General features: G+C 44.1%; 1 protein-coding gene across 11 annotated transcripts in view; it reads left to right on the top strand.

Moving 5' to 3' along the window:
- LARS2 (leucyl-tRNA synthetase 2, mitochondrial) overlaps window positions 1–15,440 on the top strand; it is a 259,716-nt gene that overhangs the window by 18,262 nt on the left and 226,014 nt on the right. The window contains exon 1 of one of the 11 annotated variants that reach the window (XM_081526036.1): window positions 2,220–2,745. The exons of the other annotated variants lie outside the window; for them this stretch is intronic. The gene's annotated coding sequence lies outside the window, so the exon portion shown is untranslated. Of the gene's footprint in view, window positions 1–2,219; window positions 2,746–15,440 lie in introns of those variants that run through there. 11 annotated transcript variants of the gene reach the window in all.

Genomic DNA, 15,440 nt, shown 5'->3' with positions numbered 1-15,440 from the left:
CAGTTAAATAGCAGCAGGATTCCTCACCCAAAGAAATGGTGAGATAATAAATGTTCATTGCTTTAGTATGCTGAGTTTTGGAAGTGATTTCTTGTAGCAACAGATAACTAATATCAATATATATGCTGATTATCTTTTGAATGCGAAATGTCTTGCATTCTTGCAATAAACGTCACTTTGTTATGCAACATTACCCTAGAAACATTGTTAAATTTGATTTACTATTTTTTTTGTTGTTGTTAAGGATTTTTGTGTCTAGGTTCATAAGGAATATTGGTCTGCACTTCTTTCGTTGTTTGAAAAGTATTTATTTGGCTGCGCCGAGTCTTAGTTGCAGCATGCAGGTTCTTTCATTTGCAGCATGCGAACTCTTAGTTGTGGCATGTGGGATCTACTTACCTGACCAGGGATCGAACCCAGGCCCCCTGGCATTGGGAGCATGAGTCTTAGCCACTGGGCCATCAGGAAAGTCCCTGTGTTTCTTATGTAATGTGTTTGTTGGGTTTTGATATTAGAGATATGCTTCATAAGGTAAAAATCCCTCCTTCTCTATTTTTTGAAAGAGGTTATGTGAGATTCATATTATTCCTTGCTTAAATTTTTGATAGCATTGATCAATGAGCCTGGAGTGTTCTTGTAATGAACATTTTTTCTTATTTATGAATTCAATTGTCTTATAGATACGGGACAATTCAGATTTTGTTTCTTCTTAAGTCACTTTTTCTCTTTCTCCAGCTTTAAATATTGAAAGAAAAACTATATGGGCTGATTACCAAAAGAAAGGCAATCCTAAGGCTGCTTAGCATAGTAGGTCTGTGCAATGTGAAAGGAGCACCTTGTCTGGAAATGCATTCATAGAGAAGAGTTCAAGGGACCAAGATGGTGGGAAAAGACAGCATGGATGAGAGAGTTATGTTGGAGCAGAAGAGTGAAAAAATACTAGGAGCCTTAGATGCTAGAGAGTAGAGAATAGGAGACTTTAAAGAGGTGCAGTGGCTTAAATTGGATTCCCTGATGTCTCTGAAAGAAATAGACATTAAGATTAAAATTCTTGTCTCCACGAAGCTTAAGAGTGACACCCCTTTAGGACAACAGTATGAACGCTTGGGACAGAGAGGAGGAGGGATAGTCATCGCTTTGTAAGCATCACTTTTCTGTTACTCTAATGTCACTGAACTTCATTAAAATAATATTACATTATTACCATTGCTTCGTAACAAATTACCCCCAAACTCGGTGGCATACATCAACCATTTATTATTATGCTTGTGGATTCTTTGGGTCAGGAATTTGAACAGTACGTAGTAGGAGTGAGTTGTCTCCATGGTGTCTTATAACCCCAGCTCTTTCCAGCTTTTTTTTCTCTACCCTCTATGCCTTCCAAGCCCATTCATCTGAAAGTCCTTTACTTTCCTGAACATGCTCTGCATTTTCTGTTACTGAGGTCTTTCCTCCATAAATGCTCTTCCCAATACAGAAAGCTCTTCTCTTATTTCCTTGCCTGATTAATTCCCCGTCTCTTTTGGGGACCACTTAGATGCCACCTCCTGTGGAAGTCCTTCCCGACCCTTCGCACCTGCTTTAAGTATTCTTCCTCCAGGCTCTCAGAATTCTCTGTACTTCCCCATCATAAAGCTCATCACACATTATTTATTTCCTGATTCTAATGTCCGACTCCTCAACTAGGAGGCTAGCTCCAGAGATTGCCTCTGTGCTGTTCAAGTGTTTTCCCGCCTCCTGGCACAGGGCTGAATGTTGCCTTGTTGACTCTATTAATGGGCAAGGCAGGCATTTCTATTCCCTTTCTATAGAAGTGCAAACAGCATGGGAGACAATAAGAACCAGCCCTAGTCATGGTCAGTCCATGACACAGCTGAGTCTAAGTGCAGGTCACACCACTACCCAACACCCTTGTGTAGCCTGGAAACAGGTCGCCAAGTAAATTTACAACAGCCTTTGCAGCTTTGGTCCTTGGTACTCTGGCAGCTGTGTCCACTGTCTTTCCAGCCTGGACATGCCAGGCACCTGGGTCCATGGAGGGACAAGTCCTTGTTATTAACTTATTTTCACTCATTCACTCACAAACTGCCCAGCGGGAGACGGTGCTATTGACTTGTCTTGGTAAGACACAGCCAGAGAGATAAAAGTTCTATTCCCATGATTAAGGTTCTAGAATATTGATCTTAATTAAGAAGTAACGCATACAGTGGACACTAGGAACAGTGACAGTGGGCTACCGAGACAATAGGCGTTTGTGAAAGGAGAACGTGGAAGTTCCGTTTGCTCTCATTGCCAGCTTTTTCTCTTTCCCACTTAAGAGTAGTGGCAAATAGTTTTCTTTTTCTTTTTTCCATTTGGGAAAAAAGTACCCACAAAGTACTTAACTCAGGGGAAAAACAAGCCCAACAGCCAGACAACTCCATCACCCTGTCTCTTAGCAGGTGCTCCTAATGGGTGTGGAATCAATACCATTGAACCCCAGTCTTTCCTGAGCAGACACTTCCAGATGCCCAGCTCTCAGGCAGGAGAGGCCAGGAAGTGAGGCAGGGCTGGACCAGCCAGAGCTGGGCCTGTGAGATTGTAACCAAGCAACAAGCCCACTCTCTGAACCAGGGCAACCAGGAGTGTGGCTGGATGGTGAGCAGAATTCAAGACTGCAGTATCTCAAGGCAGAGTCAGAGAGGCCCCAAGGCAGAGAGCTCAGGAGCTCAGCAAACTGGAGGAAAGAGCACCTGGTCATCAGAGGTAAGAAAGCCTGACAGTCACGGCAATTTCTGTGGCGATGATGACAACAATGAAATAAGCTTGATACAGAAGCCAGACCCCAGCCCACAGGGGAGCTTCCTATATGCTTCCTTTTAAGGATGAGCTCATTCTGATACTCAATAAATAACACACAGGAATAGTTAACAAATGAGCTATACAACTGGCCATTAAGCATATGATAAAAAGTCTCCAATGTTTTAGACATCAAGGAAATAACAGTTGAAACCACGATGAAAAACCTTGCTCAGTCACTAAGTCACGTCCAACTCTTTGTGACCCCTTGGACTGAAGCCCACCAGGCTCCTCTGTCCATGGGATTTCCCAGGCAAGAATACTGGAGAGGGTTTCCATTTCCTCCTCCAGGGAATCTTGCCTATCCAGGGATCAAACCTGTGTCTCCTGCATTGGCAGGTGGGTTCTTTACCACTCAGCCACCAGGGAAGCCCACAAGGAATTCATACAGGGAGTCAAAACAGGAAGAAAAGGCATTTGGGTTCACAGTAGCTGGAACATTAATGGAATAGGCTGAGATTTCAACAATATAATTTGCCTCCTCTTCTCACTTTGTACTTTATCCTGGTCATTGCAACAGTGTTCTCTGTTAATTCCAATATGCTGCTTCTTAATTGCAAGCTCACAGTCCTAAGTCCTATAATTCTTATTGCCATGAAAAACCATTCCACGCCATTAGGATGGCCAACTTCAGAGTGATACCACCTCTTGGTGAGGAAGTGGAACAACTGAGGGTGGGAATGCAAAATGGTTAACCACTTCGGAAATTTGTTTGACAGGTTCTTGTAAAGTTAAACATATATAACACCTACCCTATGACTCCATAGTTCCATTCTTACCCGAGAAGATGAAAACACACATCCACAAAATGATTTGGATATGAATGTTCGTAAGCAACTTTATAAATATCCTTAAGCTGAAAACAACCCAGATGACCATCAACTTGAAAATGGATGAATAAATTTTCCATAAAATGAAATACAGTCAGTAATTTAAAAGAATGGACTAATAGTATATACCGTACGATGAATGAAGCTCACAGGCGTTATGCTGAGCCAGAGTCCACAGTCATTTCTGTGCGATTCGAGAACAGCCAAAAATTAATCTATGGTGAGAGGAATCAGAATGAAGTTGAGGGTGGAGAAGGTGACTGGGTGGAACATGAGGGAACTTTCCAGATGATGAAAATGTTCTATATCTGGCTTGTGGTGGTGGTTTCAAGGATGTAGACAATTGTCGAAACCTATCAAACTGAACACCTAAGAGCATTGCTCCTTGCTGTATGCTAATTATATCTTAATTTTTAAAAAATAAGCCATAGGCAAATTGGAATCTTTAGGTCTAGAATGATAAACACAAAGCTCGTGTGCTATTGCTCTGATTCTCCTCCCATGGCAGACAGGATGAATTGATTTCAGCATTCTGTGCCCTTGAACTTCAATGGGGCTTCAGAATATACGTCACAGTGCAGCTCTTCAAGCAATCACTGTCAGTCCACCAATCTGTTAGAAGTCAAAGCCAATACAACTCATTCCTGCTACTGTGACCTCAACTTAACCTCTCTCATTTGGTAAGACTTGAGGAAATTTGAGTTTTCTATAAAAATAATATTCCTATTTCAGAAAAGTTTTAAAATAACTCAAAATCCTGCTCTCTTAATACCATCACTAATACCTTTGAAGTTTTAAAAAAATTAATTAATTTTATTTTTGGTTGCACTGGGTCTTCGTTACTGTGCCTGGACTTTCTCTAGTTGCAGCAAGCAGGGGCTATTCTTCGTTATGGGGCATGGGCTTCTCTTGTTGTGGACCACAGGCTCTTGGTGCACAGACTTCAGTAGTTGCAGCATGCAGACTCAGTAGTTGTGGCCCATGGGCTTAGTTGCTCCACGGCATGTGGAATCTTCCCAAGCAGGTATTGAACCTGTGTCCCCTGCATTGGCAGGCAGATTCCTATCCACTGTACCACTATGGGAGTCCTACCATTGAAGTTTATTTCCTTCTATTCTGTTATTATAGGTAGGCATATTTAACATACATGTGTAGGTCCTGTTTCTCACTCTTCTAAGCATTTTTCTAGGTTACCTGATAGTGGTCATATCTTCTTTTTATTTTTTAAATGGTGGCATAATTCTCTGAGAAACTACACTGTCATTTACTTCCCCTGCCCCTGTGGTGACAACCACCCCTTGTCTGTTTTCACTCGTTCTAGAAGTATAGTTTTGTTGGGTTTATAAATCTAGTTGACAGTTATTTCTGTCAGCATTGAAAATTTGATCCCACTATCTTCTGGCTTCCATATTTGAGAAGTCAGATGTTGATCTTTCTATTTTTGTGGATAATCTATCTTTTCTTTCAGACTTCTTTTAAGATCTTGTTTTTGTCTTTGGCATTCTGTCTTTTCACTGTGATGTGTCTTGGACCTGGCCTTTTTATAGTTTTATTCTGTTTAGGAATTTGACTTCCCCTGATAGCTCAGTTGGTAAAGAATCTGCCTGCAATGCAGGAGACCCCCGTTTGATTCCTGGGTGGAGAAGATCTGCTGGAGAAGGGATAGGCTGCCCATTCCAGTTTTCTTGGGCTTCCCTTGTGGCTCAGCTGGTAAAGAATCCGCCTGCAATGCGGGAGACCTGGGTTTGATCCCTGGATCGGGAAGATCCCCTGGAGAAGGGAAAGGCTACCCATTCCAGTATCCTGGCCTGGAGAATTCCATGGACTGTATAGTCCATGGGGTTGCAAAGAGTCAAACACAACAGAGCGACTCTCATTTTTCTAAATATGAGGATTCATATCTTCACTGGATTCTGCAAAACTTCTCAGCTACTGTTTCTTTAATTATTGCCTCTCCCCCATTCTTTCTATTATCTACTTTTCTAACCCTGATTAAATGTATGTTGAACTTTATCACTCCATTCTGTAATTTTATTAACCAGAGTTTTCCATCCTCTCTGAGCTGTTTTTCGTATAAATTCTTCAGATTTATATTTGAGTTCACTGATTCTTTTTTCAGATGTGTCTGTTTTGCTTTTCAAATCTTTAATAGATATTTTCATTTCTATTGTAGTCTTCATTTTTAGAAGTCTTATTTGGTTCTTTTATAGTACATTTGCTGCTCATTTGTATAGTTTCTTGCTTCTTTTAAATTCTGTTACTTACATAATCATATTAAAATATTTTAAATTCGAGATTTCTAATATCTAATCTTTATGAATAACATTTTTCCCCTGCCAAATCTTACTCATTATGATGGCTTGTTATTGGGGCATTTTCTGGTTTTATATTGTGAGCTCATATATGATGGAACTTTGCTTGTAGGAGTTTTATGAGACCTGGGTTGGAGGTACATGCTTGCTTCTGTCAGGAGTTTTAGGCACTAAAAACCTGGGTCCCTCTAAATTAAATTCTTACCTTGTGATTTTTTTGGTATATTTCAATGTACAAATCTGTATGAGTGTTGGCCAGTGGCCCTGAAATCTCAGGGGAAGCCTTTTCTCCTCCAGCAGAAGTGGTCCTAGGTCCCTGTTGCTTGCAGTAAGCCTCTGATAGGCAGAATGTCTTCTACTTCACCTCGTCTTCAGGGAGTGACCCCCTCTCAGTCCTGGACTGATGCCAGGTTTTGCTACTCTGTGTCTACATCACTATTCAGATCGAAATCTTTTTCTCCTTTCCCATCCATCCCTCACCCCAGTTTGCTTCTATGTGAGGAAATTCTCTAAAGATGACCTCAGGCTGTGAAGTGCTTTTCGGTTTTTATTTACCTTCAAGTACTGATATTCCTACTAATTTTCAAATCATGGATGATTTCCTTACTTTACTTTCTTGAAGACTATTTCATTGCTGTAAAGGAGACTGTGTGTGTGTGTGTGTGTGTGTGTGAGAGAGAGAGAGAGAGAGAGAGAGAGAGAATGTGTGTTTATCATGTTAAGATACTTTGTCTCAGAATGCTCAAATTGTTTGCTTCTCTTCTCAGTCATTCTGATTCTCTTCATGTTGGCTTATCTTTGTTCATAATATCTATTCTCTTCTTTCTAATTGCATTAATATCTTTGCATTTTTCCTTTGCATTGTCATGATTATTATAAGTTCTTTTATAATGGCAATTTGATTTTGAGCCTTCTATTTCTTACAGTTGTGATATTTTAATTAACTCTTTTATGGGTTTTTTGGTCCTAGATTTGTTTTCTTAATTCTGAAAGATCTAGTTTCACTCGAGTCTATTGATTTTGTCAGCTTACCTTTCAGTTCTTGTGCCATTGAATTCATCGAGTTCATGAGAAGAAGCACTCATGTTCTGTTTTTTGAGTTGTGTTTTCTTTTCTTTCTTTTATTTTTTTAAGTTTAGATTCTCTCTGGAGTTTTCTTCTTCGTTTTGACTTCACTGCACAGCATGTGGCATCTTAGTTCCTGACCAGGAATGGAACCCACAGCCCCTACATTGGAAATTTGGAGTCTTGACCCCTAGACCGCCAGGGAAATCCCCCAAGTTGTGCTTTCTTTTAGAATATGTTCTTCAACTTATCTTTGGCATGCTTTGTCCTTTTTTTCTATCTGTTTATCGATGTCTGTTTTCATAGTTTGAATGTAGACAGCCGTATCCACACAGAATGTATTCTGTGGGAAATTTCCCCCAAGTATTCCATCTTCCATCTACCTTTCTGTAACCCGAGAGCATGGGGTAGGGGTGTTCTCCTAATTCACTGTGCAGCCCTGAAGCCCTTGCTTTCATCTGAGAAAGAACCTCCCTTCTCCTCTCAGTGGCTGCTTCCACTACTCTTACTCTCCCTCCCACCCCCGACCCAAACAGAAGAGGAGAAGAAAATGTCACAGTCTCTCCAGAATAGGTCTATAAGTAGAAATCTCAGGATCCTGTTGACTCACCAGCGCTACATGTAGGAGGTAGGCTGCACTCCATCATATTCAGAGTTATTTTTTACCCTTTGTCACCACTTCTTGAATTCTTATGTCATTAGATTATGCCCTTGTCTGGCTCCTACTGGTAAAACTTGCTGGTTTGTTAATGATAGCTCAGTTAGTAAAGAATCTGCCTGCAATGCAGGAGACCCTGGTTCGGTTCCTGCATCGGAAAGATCCTCAGGAGAAGGGAAAGGCTACCCACTCCAGTATTCTGGCCTGGAGAATTCCATGGACTATATAGTCCATGAGGTCGCAAAGAGTCGGACACGACTGAGCGACTTTCACTGTCTTTACTCCTTTCTTTATTTTTTTCTTACTGTTTTTGTCATCTCATTAGGAGATGAAAGCCTCTGTAATCCTATTTCACTTTGTCAGATCAGCTCAGTTTCATCTGTTTTCTGTCTTTCATGATTCTCTCAAACTTTCAGCTATAACAGACATTATTGTCTTCTGGCACTTTTATAGTTTCATTTCTTAGACATACACGCACAGTCACACACACAGTCATACATATGCTGCTTGGGGAGCTGCCGTGTATAAGGATGTGTGAGGTTCCCTTTTACTTAGGGTGGCTCACCACTTTTTGGCTCATATGGGCTTTTCTGTGCCAACTTGAGAAAGGCTTCCCTTGAACTAAGGCAGTACTCTTAAGCAGTTGCTATACTTCTCTGCTCTACAGTTGGTTAATGTCATGTACAGAAGTTAGGTTCATCAGGGCTTCGCAAACAGGGAAATGTCAGTTATCAGTGTTGGAGCATGAGGACTTTTCTCTGGGGAAAGAAGGCTCAGTTTTCATCACACAACCTCTCTAAGCCTCTGTTCCGTCATCTGTAAGATGAGGATGATGATAATGGAACCCACCACAAAGGGTCATTATGAGCAGTGATCCCCAAATGTTTTTGGCACCAGGGAGTGGTTTGGTGGAAGACAGTTTTTCCACGGAAGGGAGTGAGGGTGGGAGGAGGATGGTTCAGGTGGTATGCGCGAGATGGGGAGCAATGGGGAACAGCAGTTGAAGCTCCTCTCTCTCGCCTACTACTCACCTCCTGCTGGGTGGTCCGTGGCCTGGGGCTTGGGGACCCCTGATTATGTGGATTAAACAATGGAATTCTTATTTAATCTTATTTACTTAAGTAAAGCACTTGGTGTCAGCCCTAGAATGTAATGAGTACTATTATTATTCTCAAAGGAGCCCATGTATCCCCAATTTTAATAACCACTGAAATAGATTTTCCTTCTGGTTTTCTGCTGCTATATAATAAAATGCTCTAAAATCTAGGAGCTTGAAGAACAATTTCTTGTCATTTGCCATTTTGTGGGTTGACTTGGACTCAGCTGAGCAGTTCCCACTTGGGGGTCTCATGCAGTTGCCTTCAGATGTTGGCTAGAGTCATCAGAAGGCTCGACAGGGCTGGCCATGGAGATGGCTTACTCTCACAGCTGATAGTTGATTCTAGTGGGTGGCTGAGAGCTCAGCTGGTGGCAGGCAGAGCGCCTCCACTGGCTTCTCTGTGGGACTTGGGGGCTTTGTACAGCATGGGAGCTGGGTCCTACGGGCAAGTATCCCAGAAGTAAACTACCCAAGAGACCCAGTGATGGAAGCCTCAAGCCTCCTTGTGATCTTTCTAAAAAAAATATTTTTGTTTATTTATTGATTTGGTTGTGCTGGGTCTTAGTTGCAGCCTATAGGATCTTCCATCTACATGCGGTATGCGTGATATTTTAGTTGCAGCTGTGGGGTCTTTTTTTTTTTTAAGGTGTGGCATGTGGGATCTAGTTCCCTGACCAGAGATCAAACCTAGGCCCCCTGCACTGGGAGTGCAGTCTTAGCCCCTAGACCTTCAGGGAAGTCCCAAGGCTCTGTATGATCTAAGAGAGTGAATACTGGCAGATGTGAGTTCTGAGAGGCTTGGTTCACTTGTCAGGGCATGGGGGGAACATTTTGGAGGAACTAGCTGCCACAGTTAAAGTTCTCTTCTAGCTCTAATATTCCACAGTTACATTTTCATAAACTCTTCTCTTTTCTCATTTCATCCTCATAACCAATCTTTTTTTGAACTTCCATTTTTAAGATGAGGAGACTAAGTGACAGACAGGATGAGTAACAGTAAGATTCTGCACTCCCAGTGCAGGGGCCCTTAACTCCAGGTCCAGCTTCCTTTGCCCTTGTGTGTTAGTTGCTCAGTCGTGTCCGACTCTTTTCGACCCTATGAACTGTAGCCCGCCAGGCTCCTCTGTCCATGGAATTCTCCAGACAAGATTACTGGAGTGGGTAGCCATTCCCATCTCCAGGGGATCTTCCCAACCCAGGGATCAAACCCGTGTCTCCTGCATTGCAGGCACATTCTTTACTGTCTGAGCCACCAGGGAAGCCCTAATGACTTGTAAATGCAAACTAGAGTGCTGCCATGTATTGAAACCCTGCCCACATTCCTAGCATGAGGCTGGGTACCCAGAAGAGGCTGAACATGTGCTTGCTAATGAAGTAAAGGACTTTTCTTTGAGAATTCACCAAAAGGAAGGATGGCTCAAGTGTGTTTCCCTGAGGTGGTTCACAGGACTTGAGATATACAAACACATTTTCCTTTACTGACTGTATGCAAGACAAGCAAAAATCTCTTCTTGAACAGCCGTCTTGGGGAAAAGAAGTATAAAACCAAAGCACTCTGGAGCCGCAGACCTGGGTGGGCTTCCACGCTGTGGTGGGATGCCTTGTATCTCTATGTGGTGACAGAGGAGGATCTTGACAGTTGAGCAGGCCCAGAATTAATCTTTTTCACCATCAAAATATAGATCAGCTCCAATCCATCCTGTCTGGGCCTGTAGCTGCCCACACGGAAACAGACAGCGTCGTTAAACACCCCTAAAATATACCCTTCCTCAGAGGAACTAGGGACAATGAAGTGACATGGTGATTGAAGTTATGGCTGGAAAGCGTTTTGCTCTGACAGCTTTCTTCCCCGAGGGCTCTATGCGAGTTTGCCCAGACTCCCTGCCCAGGAGGGAGAGGAAATACCAGAGGCTCTGCGGGTCCTCTTTTAGTCTCTCCCTAACAACTGCTGTTCTGCCCAGCACTTCACAGTTTATCGGTTCTCTCACATGCCACTCCCTGGAGACCTTGTGAGCTGGGTTTTACAGGAAAGGAAAAGCAAGTGGAAAGAAAGAGGGTAACTGGCTCAAGGAAATGTACAGGCAGACCTCGTTTTATTGTAATTCACTTTATTGCACTTCACAGATAATGCATTTGATTTTTTGTGGGGGGGAGGTTGGTTTTGTTTTTACAAATTGACATTTGTGGCAACCCTGTGTCGAGCAAGGCTATCAACATTGTTTTCCCAGTGGCGTTTGCAAACTTCATGTTTCTTGGTCTCATTTTGGTGATTCTCACAACATTTAAAACTTTTCCACTATGGTTTTATTTGTTATAGTGATCTGTGATTAGCAGTGTTTATGTTACCACTGTTGCTTGTGAAAGGCTCATATGATGGTTAACGTTTTTTAGCAATAAAATATTCTTTAATTAAGGTATCTATGTTGTTTTTTAGACACTGCTATTGGACACTTGATAGACCACAGTATAATGTAAACATAACTTCCCTGTGCCCTGGGAAACCAAAAACATTCTTGGGACTGCTTTATTGTGATACTCGCTTTATTGCTGTGGTCTGAAATACAACCCGTAGTATCTCCAAGGTCTGCCTGGAGTTAGTGAAGATCACAGCCAGAACGTGAATGAGGGTCTCTGGACCCTTAACGCCAGTCCCTTCAGTTCCCCTGCAACCCCCACCATCCCACCATTACCTGGGGAGCATTCCCTGCCTCCGTGCCTCTTGGGGACCACACTGAGCTCCTCGGCCTTCCCCTCCTGCCTTCCCTGGAGCCACTTGGAGGACAGGGCCATCCCGGCCAGTTTGCTGTGGCTCCTGGGTTTCAGCTCCGTATGTTACACAACACAAGTTGCAACCGTGAAACTTTAATTTTTTTCTTCCCAACCTTATATCCTTCAGAAACAGCCCCAGCTGAATATAACAAGGATGCCCTTTGGCACATCTTGCCAATCTTGTGAGTGATTCATAGAGCTCACTCAAGGTGCCCAGGGAGCTGCCATGTAGTGAAATTACCGGCTGTGCTGGAAGGCAGCACAGATGGCTCTTAATGAGCTTGCCCTGCTCCTCTGGAGCCCTGTGGTGCTGTGGATGGGGTGCACGAGAGAGCCTGGCAGGGCCGGGGTTATGCTGGGCTTCCTCTGGGCCTCCCAGTCTGCTTATCAGCCCGGTGGAGTTCCCAGAGCCTGCCCACAAGCCCACAGCGTGGGCCAGGCAGAGCCGCGAGGAGCCGGCCCTGTTCCCAGTGGAGTCTCCCTCCTCTGACAGCCCCAGAGGCACGGCCTTTGATTGGGTTCCCCAGAAACAGAGCCCGAGACAGGGCTTTACTGGGAGATTGCTCCCAGGTAAACCTGAAGGGGAGTGAGGGAATCAGGATGGAGCAGTGAAGAGGCTGGGCAAGTGTGTAGGTTGAACTAGGGTCTAGGTTGGCCTGATCCTGTGGGGAGCTCAGAGGCACGAGTCTTTCCATCTGGAGTTCAGGCCTTTGGGCCTTGGACATCCAGACCAGTCCCTGCCGGCTGCTGGCTGCTTCTGCAGGAGGGCAGAACCTCCCAGGCTCTTCTGGGTCAGGTGGCTCCCTTCACTGAGGATAATTTTCTGGAGGAGGGAACAGTCGTGACCCAGTGGTTGCCCCCAGTGGCAGCAGCTGGAAGCTGGGTGCACTGGCCAGGAGAAGAGGAGCTCGGTGGCAGGACGCCAACTGTACCCACTCCAGGCACAATTTCTCATCTGTTGGGAAAATCAGAATGACTGAGCATCTGAAGGCAAGTCACTTGCTGATAGCAAAATGTTACTTTCTATTGTCCCAAGGGTGCCTGTGTGCGTGCTCAGTCGTATCCAACTCTTTGTGACCTCATAGACTTAGCCCGCCAGGCTCCATGGGATTTCCCAGGCAAGAGTACTGGAGTGAGCTGCCATTTCTTTCTCCAGGGAATCTCCCCAACCCAGGGATGGAAACCACGTTTCTTGTGACTCTTGGTAAGCAGATTCTCTACCACTGAGCCACCTGGGAAGCCTGTCTCAAGGGTGGGAGGAGGCCAAACACGGTATCAACTCATTTATCCTTCATCTTGCATGACATCTGATTTTCCATGCACAGGACAATCCCTGTGATTGGGGAAGAAGTAAAAGCATAAACGCCACTGACTCATTACTGACTCCCTTAAACATTCTAACCTCCTATAAGACCAGTGAATGCCGTATTTTTTCATCTTACTTCCTCTGTTCTTTCATTCTGAAAAAAATTGCTGCTGAGATGCATATGGTGTTGGAATACCGCAGTGGTAGAGTAATGCATTCATGAAGTCTGCAGATGTTGTTGCTGGAAGAAACATGGCAGCCGTGCAAGATGAATTCAAATATAGAGTGGGCCCATACTGCCTGAGGGCAAACCATTGCCCCCTTCCAGATTATAAGGATTGTAAACAACTTGCCCCTTGGGTACTTGAAGTAAGTGCTATGTCAGATGTCAGATGTGCAGCAATGGTCTGGCAAACTGGGGAAACAGGAGGGGCAGGACCAGATCATCTTTGGGGGGTGTCCCTTATTGTTTATAATTTGGGAATGCAAGAGGAGCTCTAGGGGTTTCCTCCTTCTTACTCCATTTGCCTTTAATCCAAGGTCAGAGAGTCAGTGTAGAGATTCTTCCTCTTGCTGACCTGGGAAACAAGCCATTATGTGCTAGGATATAACTGTGTAAGATATCAGGGGGCTGACTGTGGTGGACTGGTTCTTTTGGTTACCATCGTGGAGTCCTGACCCTCAGAGCAAATGTCCGATTCTCCTCAAATGTTCTGATGAGTTCCCTGTCCCCAGAACATAGTTACCCTGAGAAATGGCCACGGGTCCCTTTGGGAAAGTGGTGATGGCAGGGAGTAAGGGCAACCTGGAGACACTCAGGTTTCCCTGTTAAAATAGCTTCTCTAGGTGACACCATGATAGGACTCTGGCAAGGTGGGAAGAGCCTCTTCAAACCGGGGATGAAGAGACATTTTCTGGCAAGAGGATGTGTGGGACTTTGTACCTAGAAGAGGCCAGTTTATCCCAGGCTAAATATAAGATGTCATATGCATACTTGCGATGTTATCACATTATCTAGAAATTCTGGTCTTCTGAATAACTCGGATCTGGCAACTGCTCTGGTGGCTATAGTTAAGCTCCAGTTGGCTAAACTAGAGGATCAGGGGTATAAAGTCAAATGGCACCATAGTTAGCTGCCATCCTATTTTAGTCCTAAGGACTCCGTGAACACCTGGCTATGCCTAAAAGCTCTAAAAGTGTTCAGACTATTCTGAGTGCTACCCCAGCCTGTCTGCTGATTGCTGTGACCCCAAGCACCTTCTGGAAGCTGGTGCTACCTCTTGGCCTCAGCCACCTCCATATCCCTTCACCTACCGCTGACATCAGGCCATTTTAGCACAATCTCTCCCGCAAGCACATCTAAACTACAGTCAAAAGTACAACACCACTTTTCAAAGATTCCCCTTCTTTCCTTATTCATGTAATTTTCAAGACTTTGGCAAAGAGTGTCTTCAGGGCACTTCCAAGGGATGTGGTTAGGGAATCAGTGACCAGATCTAGTATAATTATTCCAGTCCAAGATGTATCAAGATGTATCTTTCCTCTATATCAGAGCTTCACATCCTTGAGTATGCATTTTAATCATCTGAGAAGCTTTGATGAAATACTGGTGCCCAGGCCCCATCTACAGATATTCTGATTTAATGGGTCTGGAGTGTGACCCTAGCATCAGTATTGTGAATAGTCCCTCAGATAATTCTAATGTGCAACCGTGCTTGAGAGCTGCTGTTCTACATCAGGCCATGGAATTTCTAGAACTCTGTTTCATGTTGGCTGCCACTGAATTCAGTATTAAGTCCACCAGTCAATTAGAAAGAATAATTAGAATAGTAATCACTATTCTAATAGTGACGACCTTGAGCAGTCTATCACTAGCAGTAATAGATTGTTCGATATAGTCTTTTAAACAAGGGCTCTCCTGTATTCTTGCCTGGTGAATTCCATGGACAGAGGAGCCTACCGGGCTATACAGTCCATGGGGTCGCAAAGAGTTGGACACGACTGAGCAACTGCACTTTCACTTTTCTCTGGTTGGAGCTCTCCAGGTGACAGATGCAGCTCTGTCCACACTATGTCCCTCCTTCTCTGGCCCAGTGTCGTCAGAATCAATCCTCTCACTTGCCTGCATGCTTTCTTCTGGCACAAATTAGCAGGTTCTTAGGCGTCTTTGTTTACAGATGCCTTTTCTTCCCGGGTTTAACTTTATATCTGGCCTCCTATAACTGTTGGGTTCTGATCTTCTGATAGAGTGAATGGTGGTGGCCAGCAGTGAGGGGAACTTGGCGGGATTTAGGGTTACCCAGCCAAGTAGCTTCTGTGGGTGAGGCGTTCCAGGTCTTCGAGCAGTCAGGGATGGAAGGGTTTACTGTTCTGACAGGAGCATCTGGGGCAGCCAGTTGACCCCTCTGGCTTTGAATTCCTCATACTCTTCATACCATTTGATCCAGCCCCGTTAGATTCCTCTGAGCTTTGCCTTCAATGTGCTCTTCAAGGTGCCCCAGGAAAACAGTTTTCCAGACTCACACCTTGGACTGCTCAGTCCCCTTCCTTATTGCCCACTGGC

Source organism: Giraffa tippelskirchi, chromosome 9 (genome assembly GCF_054371585.1).
Source record: "Giraffa tippelskirchi isolate mGirTip1 chromosome 9, T2T-mGirTip1v1.2.pri, whole genome shotgun sequence".
Taxonomy (NCBI): Eukaryota; Metazoa; Chordata; class Mammalia; order Artiodactyla; family Giraffidae; genus Giraffa; species Giraffa tippelskirchi.
The sequence above is the reverse complement of the archived record's forward strand: the minus strand, read 5'-3'. Positions and strand labels throughout refer to the sequence as shown.